Source organism: Tachyglossus aculeatus, chromosome X1, assembly GCF_015852505.1.
Source record: "Tachyglossus aculeatus isolate mTacAcu1 chromosome X1, mTacAcu1.pri, whole genome shotgun sequence".
Lineage (NCBI taxonomy): Eukaryota > Metazoa > Chordata > Mammalia > Monotremata > Tachyglossidae > Tachyglossus > Tachyglossus aculeatus.
The window spans coordinates 127278889-127288009 of record NC_052101.1 but is presented as its reverse complement, the minus strand read 5'-3'; the positions used below and the strand labels follow the sequence as shown (position 1 = coordinate 127288009).

The 9121-nt window shown below is 44.8% G+C and overlaps 2 non-coding genes across 2 annotated transcripts; both read right to left on the bottom strand.

Moving 5' to 3' along the window:
• Positions 1-1428: 1428 nt before the first annotated feature.
• Positions 1429-1566, bottom strand: LOC119920174. The gene has a single exon (XR_005447938.1). It is a non-coding gene; the product is annotated as a small nucleolar RNA SNORA7 (small nucleolar RNA).
• Positions 1567-5111: 3545 nt separating this feature from the next.
• On the bottom strand, positions 5112-5249 carry LOC119920209. Its single transcript, XR_005447968.1, has one exon. It is a non-coding gene; the product is annotated as a small nucleolar RNA SNORA7 (small nucleolar RNA).
• Positions 5250-9121: the final 3872 nt, after the last annotated feature.

The following is a 9121-nucleotide window of genomic DNA, read 5'->3' as shown; positions in this document are numbered from 1 at the left end:
ATGGGGCTCACAGTCTTAATCCTCATTTTACAGATGAGGAAACCGAGGCACAGAGAAGTTAAAAGGCAATCACATAGCTGACAATTGGCAGAGCCAGGATTTGAACCCATGACCTCAGACTCCAAAGCCCATGCTCTTTTCCACTGAGCCACGGAGTTTTCCAGAGGTAGTTGCTGTTGTTGTTTCTGGTATGTAGTAAGTGCTTACTATGTGCCAGGCACTGAACTAAGTGCTGGGATAGATGCAAGCTGATCTGGTTGGATATAGTCCCTATCTCACATGGGGCTCGCAGTCTTAGTCCCCATTTTACAGATGAGGTAACGCAGCATGGCTCAGTGGAAAGAGCCCGGGCTTTGGAGTCAGAGGTCATAGGTTCAAATCCTGGCTCTGCCACTTGTCAGCTGTGTGACTTCGGGCGAGTCACTTCACTTCTCTGTGCCTCAGTTACCTCATCTGTAAAATGAGGATTAAGACTGTGAGCCCCCCATGGGACAACCTGATCACCTTGTAACCTCCCCAGCGCTTAGAACAGTGCTTTGCACATAGTAAGAGCTTAAGATCCTTGTGGGCAGGGAAGGTGTCAACCAACTCTATCATACTGTACTCTCTCAAGCATTTAATACACTGCTCTGCACACCCACCTCTAGTGCTCAATCAGTACGACTGGTTGATTGATCTATTCTGTACTGATCAACTGCACCAAACAATGTGGGACAACCTGATCACCCTGTTACCCCCCCCCCCAGCGCTTAGAACAGTGCTTTGCACATAGTAAGCGCTTAACAAATACCATCATTATTATGAGAAGCTGCGTGGCTCAATGGAAAGAGCGTGGGCTTGGGAGTCAGAGGTCATGGGTTTGAATCCCGGCTCTGCCACTTATCAGCTGTGTGACTTTGGGCAAGTCACTTAACTTCTCTGTGACTCAGTTACCTCATCCGCAAAATGGGGAGTAAGACTGTGAGCCCCACGTGGGACAACCCGATTACCTTGAATCTCCCGCAGTGCTTCGAACAGTGCTTGGCACATAGTAAGCGCTTAACAAATACCAAAATTATTATTATTATTAGTGACCTGCCTGAGATCATACAGCAGAAGATTAATTAGAACCCAGGTCCTCCTGATTCCCAGGCCTGTGCTCTATCCACTAGGCAATGCTGTTTTTAAATCTGTTCTGGAACAGATTCCAATTTCAGACATGTCTTGTCTTATGCCGTCGAGTCGTTTCCGATCCAGAGTGACGCCATGGACGCATCTCTCCTAGAACGCCCACCCCCTCCACCTGCAATTGTTCTGGTAGCGTAGCCATAGACTTTTCTTGGCAAAAATACAGAAACGGTTTACCACTGCCTCCTTCCACGCAGTGAACTTGAGCCTCTGCCCTCGACTCTCTTCTATGTCGCTGCTGCCCAGCATGGGTGAGTTTTAACTTGCAGCAGATTGCCTTCCACTCGCTAGCCACTGCCCAAGCTAGAAATGGAATGGGAAGGCCTCTGCTTCACTCTCCCTTCCATAGCTGAGACTGGTAGCGTACTGGAAACTCTCCAAGTACGACCCTGAGAGGAGTCAGGCATGTCAGTTCATGGGACATCTACCCCAAATTGGGCTACTCATGATACAACCCCATTTTCAAGAACCAACACCCCACTGTATCTTTTGGTTCTCTTGTTCACTGTTCCGCACATAAACTGAAAATGTGAACTAGTTCAAGGTATTTGCGTTTTTCTTCTTTTCATACTTCAGAGCATAAACTGTAAAAATAGACTACATTTGGCTATAAAAACGGAGTCTGCACAGCTCTAGATCTTAATTGCTTTACTTTGGAAGTCTGACATTGTCTTGCTTTCCAAAACAAGAGTGACTACAGTAACGCACTGGGTTTTAAATATTGCCCTCTGTTTTGTTTTGCCATCCATTGCTCAAATTTTTAGTACTCCCCACAAACTAAACTGAAGAACAGAAGTTCTAGAAATAGATATTGGATGTTGCAACCCAACGTGAGACGCACTGAAAATGGCATCTTTAAAGGCCGATCGTTATATTCAGTTTTGAGTTCTATGACAACCATTGGTATGAAAAGTGATTTGGGGAACGCCATCCTTTTGTCTCACTCTTACTCAGCCGAGATAGTGCCACCTCATCCTGCGTGGCAGGAAAATCTCCAGCCCACTGGGTATGGGAAGCAGCATGCCCTAGTGGCTGCAGCCCACGTTTCTGAGTCAGAAGATCATGGGTTCTAATCCTGGCTCTGCCACTTATCTGTGGCGTGACCTTGGGAGAGTCATTTCACTTCTCTGTGCCTATTTTCCTCATCTGTAAAATGGGGGCTAAGATTGTGAGCCCCCCCATCTTACCTCCTTCCCTTCCCCACAACACCTGTATATATGTATATATGTTTGTACATATTTTTTACTCTATTTATTTATTTATTTATTTTATTTGTACATATCTATTCTATTTATTTTATTTTGTTAGTATGTTTGGTTTTGTTCTCTGTCTCCCCCTTTTAGACTGTGAGCCCACTGTTGGGTAGGGACTGTCTCTATATGTTGCCAATTTGTACTTCCCAAGCGCTTAGTACAGTGCTCTGCACATAGTAAGCGCTCAATAAATACGATTGATGATGATGATGATGATGACAGGCACTGTGTCCAACCCAATTTGCTTGTATCCACCCCAGTGCTTAGTACAGTATCAGGTAAGTGCTTAACAAATACCACAATTATTACTAAGTGCAGGGGTACAGACAAGTTTATTGGATTGGACATAGTTCCTGTCCCACACGGGGCTCTGCGTCTCAGTCCCCATTTCACAGATGAGGTAACTGAGGCAGACAGAAGGGATGCAGCAGGCAAGCGGCGGAGCCGGGATTAGAACCCAGGTCCTCTTTCCACCAGGCCATGCTGCTTCCCAGTCCTTCACAGGGCTGGTTCAGTGATGAAGTAGTTTAATAATAACTATAGTATTTGTTAAGCGCTTACTATGGGCCAAGCACTATTCTAAGCACTGGGGGTAGCTACAAGGTCATCAGGTTGTCCCACATGGGGCTCACAGCCTTAATCCCCATTTTCCAGATGAGGTAACAGAGGCCCAGGGAAGTTAAATGATTTTCCCAAGGCCACACAGCAGACGAGTGGCGAAGCCGGGATTAAAACCCACGTCCTCTGACTCCCAAATCCGTGCTCTTGCCACTAGACCATGCGTCTCTTCCATTTTAGCATCTGAACCATTCCTGGATTTACATGTGACCAAGGAGGCTTCCTTCAACCTCACTCAGGGTAAGGAGCTGCTGCAAAGTGTTGTTGCCCCGGCCCTGCTTGATTTGCTGCACGTCTTCCTTTAATTTTAAGAGATTAAAGGAAAGAGTGAGAAGAACAGGGGGCCCAGAAATGAGCTCTGAAGTACCCTGACAGTAAAAGGGACCACCGGCCAATGGCCTTTCAGGTAGCTGCAGCTTCTACGGCAAAAATGGAATACGTTTTAGCATTACAAGGACTTTAGTTTTGTGGAAGCGCATGAAGACTGGGAACGTTTCTACAGAAGAAAGCCCATGCTGGCAACATTAAATGTACAGAAATATTTTGTCCATGAGGTTTGGGATAGAGCTTTCTGATTTACATACTAGATCCAGAAGAGTGTTATACAGGACTATAGATCATGCTTTTCCATGCATCCTGCTCCTATGATATACTACATATTTCAATCTATAATAATAATGGCATTTATTAAGCGCTTACTATGTGCAAAGCACTGTTCTAAGCGATGTATGACTTGGAAGAGGGATTAATCAAAAATACTTTAAGCTGGAGTTTGAAAAAGTGTTCAGACTAGCAGTGACCTTCTGTCCTCTTAATTGGTCAAATCCTTTTGTTTTTAAATGATATTTGTTAAGTGCTTACTATGTGCCAGGCACTGTACTAAATTTTGGGGGTCTTGTCTTATGCCGTTGAGTCGTTTCCGATCCATAGCAGCACCTCGGTAAGGTAATGCCAAAGGACAGTGTGTTTTTAAATTTCAGGTATAAGTCCGTTTCTGTAAAATTACTGGTAACAGTGAACTTAAACCAGACAATACGTTCTCTATTCAGGAAGTCTTCAAAGTACAGCCTTCTTAAAGCAGTACTGTGAGTTTGGTTACAAATCTCTGTCAGGTTTGCTGGAAGCTGGGCATCCCTTAACCTCTTTTATTTTCTAAGCCTTTGGTCTCCCCCACTAGGCTATGGCTACTTTTAGCTGAGCCCTTGAGGGTACAAGGAAATCCTATATTTAAAACATTACCATTGTCTGGAAGTAGAATGCTTTGCTCAAGATGAGTCACTAATACCTTGCTGTACTCAGTTCTTCTTGATGAGGAATGTCATAAAAACATGCACAGTCACCAGAGATGTTGTCCACATCGGACTTTTTTCCTTCAGCTACTCTGAGATACATTAGATTATGACACATGATACTGACTGGGCCAAAAAAGCCATCAAACTTTCTTGGAAATCCTAGGAATGTGTAGTCTCCCTTCCCGAAAGGGAACTGTGCCACTTGAATTCCTGGATGGTTTCCTGAAACAGGAGAATCTCTTTTCTCTGGAACAAAATGGTAATTGTGTTAAATAAATGAGAGTCCTTCTGATTCCCAGGCCCATGCTCTAGCCATTAAGCCATGTCGTTTCTCTTATTATTCTCCTTCCCTTCTTTTCTCCCCCATGACCCCAGCCCCCGGATCATCTTTTTTTTTCCTTTAAAGCGTGGTTTTGGCTGGATGTGTTATATAGGACTTGTTCTGTTTTGTTGTCTGTCTCCCCCTTCCAGACTGTGAGCCCACTGTTGGGTAGGGACAGTCTCTATATGTTGCCGACTTGTACTTCACAATCACTTAGTACAGTGCTCTGCACACAGTGAGAGCTCAATAAATACGATTGAATGAATGAATGAACCACGGACACATCTCTCCCAGAACGCCACGCTGTCCTTCTGCAATCACTCTGGTACTGTGTACCCATAGAGTTTTCTTGATAAAAATCCAGCCGTGGTTTACCATTGCTGCCTTTGACGCAGCAAACTCGAATCTCTGCCCTCGACTCTCTCCCGTGCCACTGTTACCCAGCATGGGTGAGTTTTGACTTGTAGCAGATCGCCTTCCACTCGCTAGCTGCTGCCCAAGCTAGGAAGGGAATGGGTAGGCCTCTGCTTGACTCTCCCTCCCATAGCCGAGACTGGTAGAGTACTGGAAACTCTCCAGGTGCAACCCTGAGAGGTGGTTTTAGGGGTAGATACAAGCTAATCAGGTTGGACACTGTCACTGTCCCACATGGGGCTCACAGTTTTAATCCCCATTTTATATATGAGGGAATTGAGACAGAGAGAAGTTAAGTGACTTGCCCAAAGTCACACAGCAGACAAGTGGCAGAGTGTTTTCCTTCTCCTCCTTTCCCCGCCCCTCTTTTCCCTGCTCTCTCTTCCCCCCAACTTCCCTCTGTCCCCAGCATGGCCTGCAGTTAAATGAATTCTTTTTGCCTCTAGCAGGCTCCAACACTGATCAATCCTTCTTCTCCCATCACCAGGCTCCAGGTCAGGGGTACAGAATGTTTTCTCCTTCAAAGGAGGCCCTTCCAAGTCCAACCCCCTTGAAGACATGCCTATGAACTCCACTCTCCCTAATGGTTCTACTGGGGGCAAAGCACTGTACTGAACATCTACTGGTACAGAACACTGTCCTGAACGTCTACTGGGTAAAGAGCACTTCGGAAGAAAGCAACAGAAGGAAAAGACTCAGTCCCTGCCCTCGAGAACCTTACAATCTAATGGGGCAGACAGGGAGACCCAGAGGGCTCTGGGTGCCCTCTGTAAGATGAAGGAAGGGAGAAAAGTGTGGAATAGGAAATGATGGAGAGGGAAGGAAGCGCGCTTATGAAAGGGCAAGGCACCTGAGTTGGGAATGACTGAAGGGAAAGATGGGAAAACAAGCAGAGGAGGAAGAACTGGTAAGTCAAGTCACCCAGCAGGGTATCTCGGCATCCTTCCTTTGACCCGTTCACATGGGAAGAAGGGTGCCATCTTGAATACAAACAGCCATCCCTGCCTTCACTCCACACAAAACAAAATCAATCATTCTCATAATCATTATTATCATATTTGCGAAGTGCTTACTATGTGTCAGACACTGTCCTAGGCACTGGGGCAGGTAGAAATTAATCAGGTTGGACACCAGTCCCCCCAAGGGGCTCGCAGTCTAAGTAGGAGGGTGAACAGGTATTGAATCCCCATTTTGCAGTTGAAGAAACTGAGGTACGGAGCAGTTCACTGACTTGTCCAAGGTCACATGGCAAGCAATTGGTAGAACCAATTGATGAAAGGAAGGGAGAAAAGTATGGAATAGGAAATGATGGAGAGGGAAGGAAGCAAGTCACCCAGCAGGGTATCTCGGCATCCTTCCTTCAACCCGTTCACATGGGAAGAAGGGTGCCATCTTGAATACAAACAGCCATCCCTGACTTCACTCCACACAAAACAAAATCAGTCATTCTCATAATCATTATTATCATATTTGTGAAGTGCTTACTACGTGTCAGACACTGTCCTAGGCACTGGGGCAGGTAGAAATCAGTCAGGTTGGACACCAGTCTCCCCAAGGGGCTCGCAGTCTAAGTAGGAGGGTGAACAGGTATTGAATCCCCATTTTGCAGTTGAAGAAACTGAGGTACAGAGCAGTTCACTGACTTGTCCAAGGTCACATGGCAAGCAATTGGTAGAACCCAAGTTCTCTGACTCCCAGGCACGTACTCTTTCTGCTAGGCCACACAGCTTCCCATAAAAAGAAAACTAATAAGTGACCAGAGAAACCATTTGATCGGCATTTTCGCTCTCTATCTGGCCTCTCACCCACCGTCGAGCTTGTTTGTCCAAATTTGAACCTCTGACAAACAGAAAAATTTTTGGAAAGGATTCCAGCCCTCTGATTAAAGGGAGATTTTATTTTTCTCGCCTCCGGGGATTTGGATGGCAGGAACAGATTACCAGGGCTTTTTGACCTTTGAAAGCCTTTCATTCATCTTTAATTCCAAACTCCCAGGTGGAATGAAATAATTGTAGGTCTCTGAAGCACAAATCGGAATAGCAGGGCAGATTTCTGACAGTTTCAAATCTCTAGTGAAATTCCCATGAAAAGCAGCAATGTTAGGCAAAAAGATTGGAGAGCTAGATTCGAGGGCTGTTCAACATAACTGAGATAATTATCCGAAATGAAGACTTTATAAAACCATCATTAGTTCTGAACCAGTATGCTTATTTCCATTTTCCCATGTATAGGACCGGGGTGGAGATTCTCACTGTTCTCCCTTTTCCTCAACTTCTTTCTTTCAAAAGTGTTTGAAGGTAAACATACCTTACTTTGATCTGTGCTGCATAGCGGGTGATTGCCCAAAGAGTGTTTCATTTTTTCCATGATATTTGTTAAGCACTTCTTATGTGCCAGGCACTGTTCTAAGTGCTGGGGTAAATAAAAGCTAATCAGGGTGGACACGATCCATGTCCCACATGTGGCTCACAGTCTTAGAGAAGCAGCATGGCTCAGTGGAAAGAGCACGGGCTTTGGAGTCAGAGGTCATGAGTTCAAATCCCAGCTCCGCCACTTGTCAGCTGTGTGACTTTGGGCAAGTCACAACTTCTCTGTGCCTCAGTTACCTCATCTGTAAAATGGAGATTAAGACTGTGAGCCCCCCGTGGGACAACCTGATCCCTTTGTAAGCTCCCCAGCTCTTAGAACAAGTGCTTTGCACATAGTAAGTGCTTAATAAATGTCATCATTATTCATTTATTATTTATTTAATCGCCATTATACCGCTGAGGAACAGAGGAGCAGAGAAGTGAAGTGACTTACCCAAGGTCACACGGCAGACAAGTGTCAGAGCCAGGATTAGAACCAAGGTCTTCTGACTCGCAGGCCCAGGCTTCATCCACTAGGCCATGCAGCTTCTCAACCGTTTCACTGACTAGAGATGAAAAGAAAATATGAATCCAGGAAACTTGCAGTTTTTCTGGGTCAGCATGTTTTTGCCCAAAACGAGACTGTAATCACACAATTGCATTCCTCCTACTAGTAATGATAATAATGTTTAGAATAATTCTTAACCACTTGGGTAGATAGAAATAATGGTTTTGGAATAACGGCTTACTATGTGTCAAGTGCCAAGCACTGTACTAAGTGCTGGGGGAGATACAAAATTATCAGATCAGACCCAGCCCCATTCCACATGGGGCTCATGGTCTAAATAGGAGGGAGAACTGGTATTTAATCCCCATTTTACACATGAGGAAACTGAGGCAAAAAGCAGTTGAATGACTTACCCAAGGTCAATCAACAGGTAAGTGATGGAGACGGAATTAGAAGCCAGGTCTCTTGACTCCCAGTATAGGACTCTTTTCACTGGGCCATGCGGCTTTTAGAATAGCTTTTTGTGAGAAGCAGAATGGCATAGTGCTTTTTTCATTATATATATACTTTTTAGAAGCCTGTTTGTGTCCATAACCAAACTACTAATTATAATTTCTTGTTTTGGGAAGCTTAATGGCATTAATCTATTCTTGCAATATGCTTTCTACAAAACGTCTAAGAGCAGTTGAGTCGGTTGATGCAGGCAAAAAGGGCATGAAGAGTGATAGAGAAAAAGGCAGAGATAAATGAGCCCTACTGAGTAACTGCGGATTTGGGAGGTAGACATGGTGAATTAAAGATGCTCAGTCAATTTTTAGAAAAGTATGCTGCGTTGATCGAGTGAGAGGTTTCAAGAATTTTCATAAATAAGCCGAGGATCTAACTTCGATTTTTTTTTCACTATTCACAATGAGCCAGTTTCTCCTCCTCATTCCTTCCTTAACCTATCATGCTTGTACTTTTCTTTAGTTTAAAAGAAATGGTTGTCCATTTCTCTCCCCATCAAGCCCCAGCTCCTGAAAACTTTCCAGTAGATCTCTCCCTCCTCCTATTTACTCTCTTCTCCCATTACACACCATCTCACACTTGGAATTTTTCACAAGTCAACCTACTCACTGCTCACATTCACCCCTCTGTCACCTCTTGCTCACACCCACCCTCCTTCCTGGAACTCCCTCCACTTTCACATCTGGCAGACC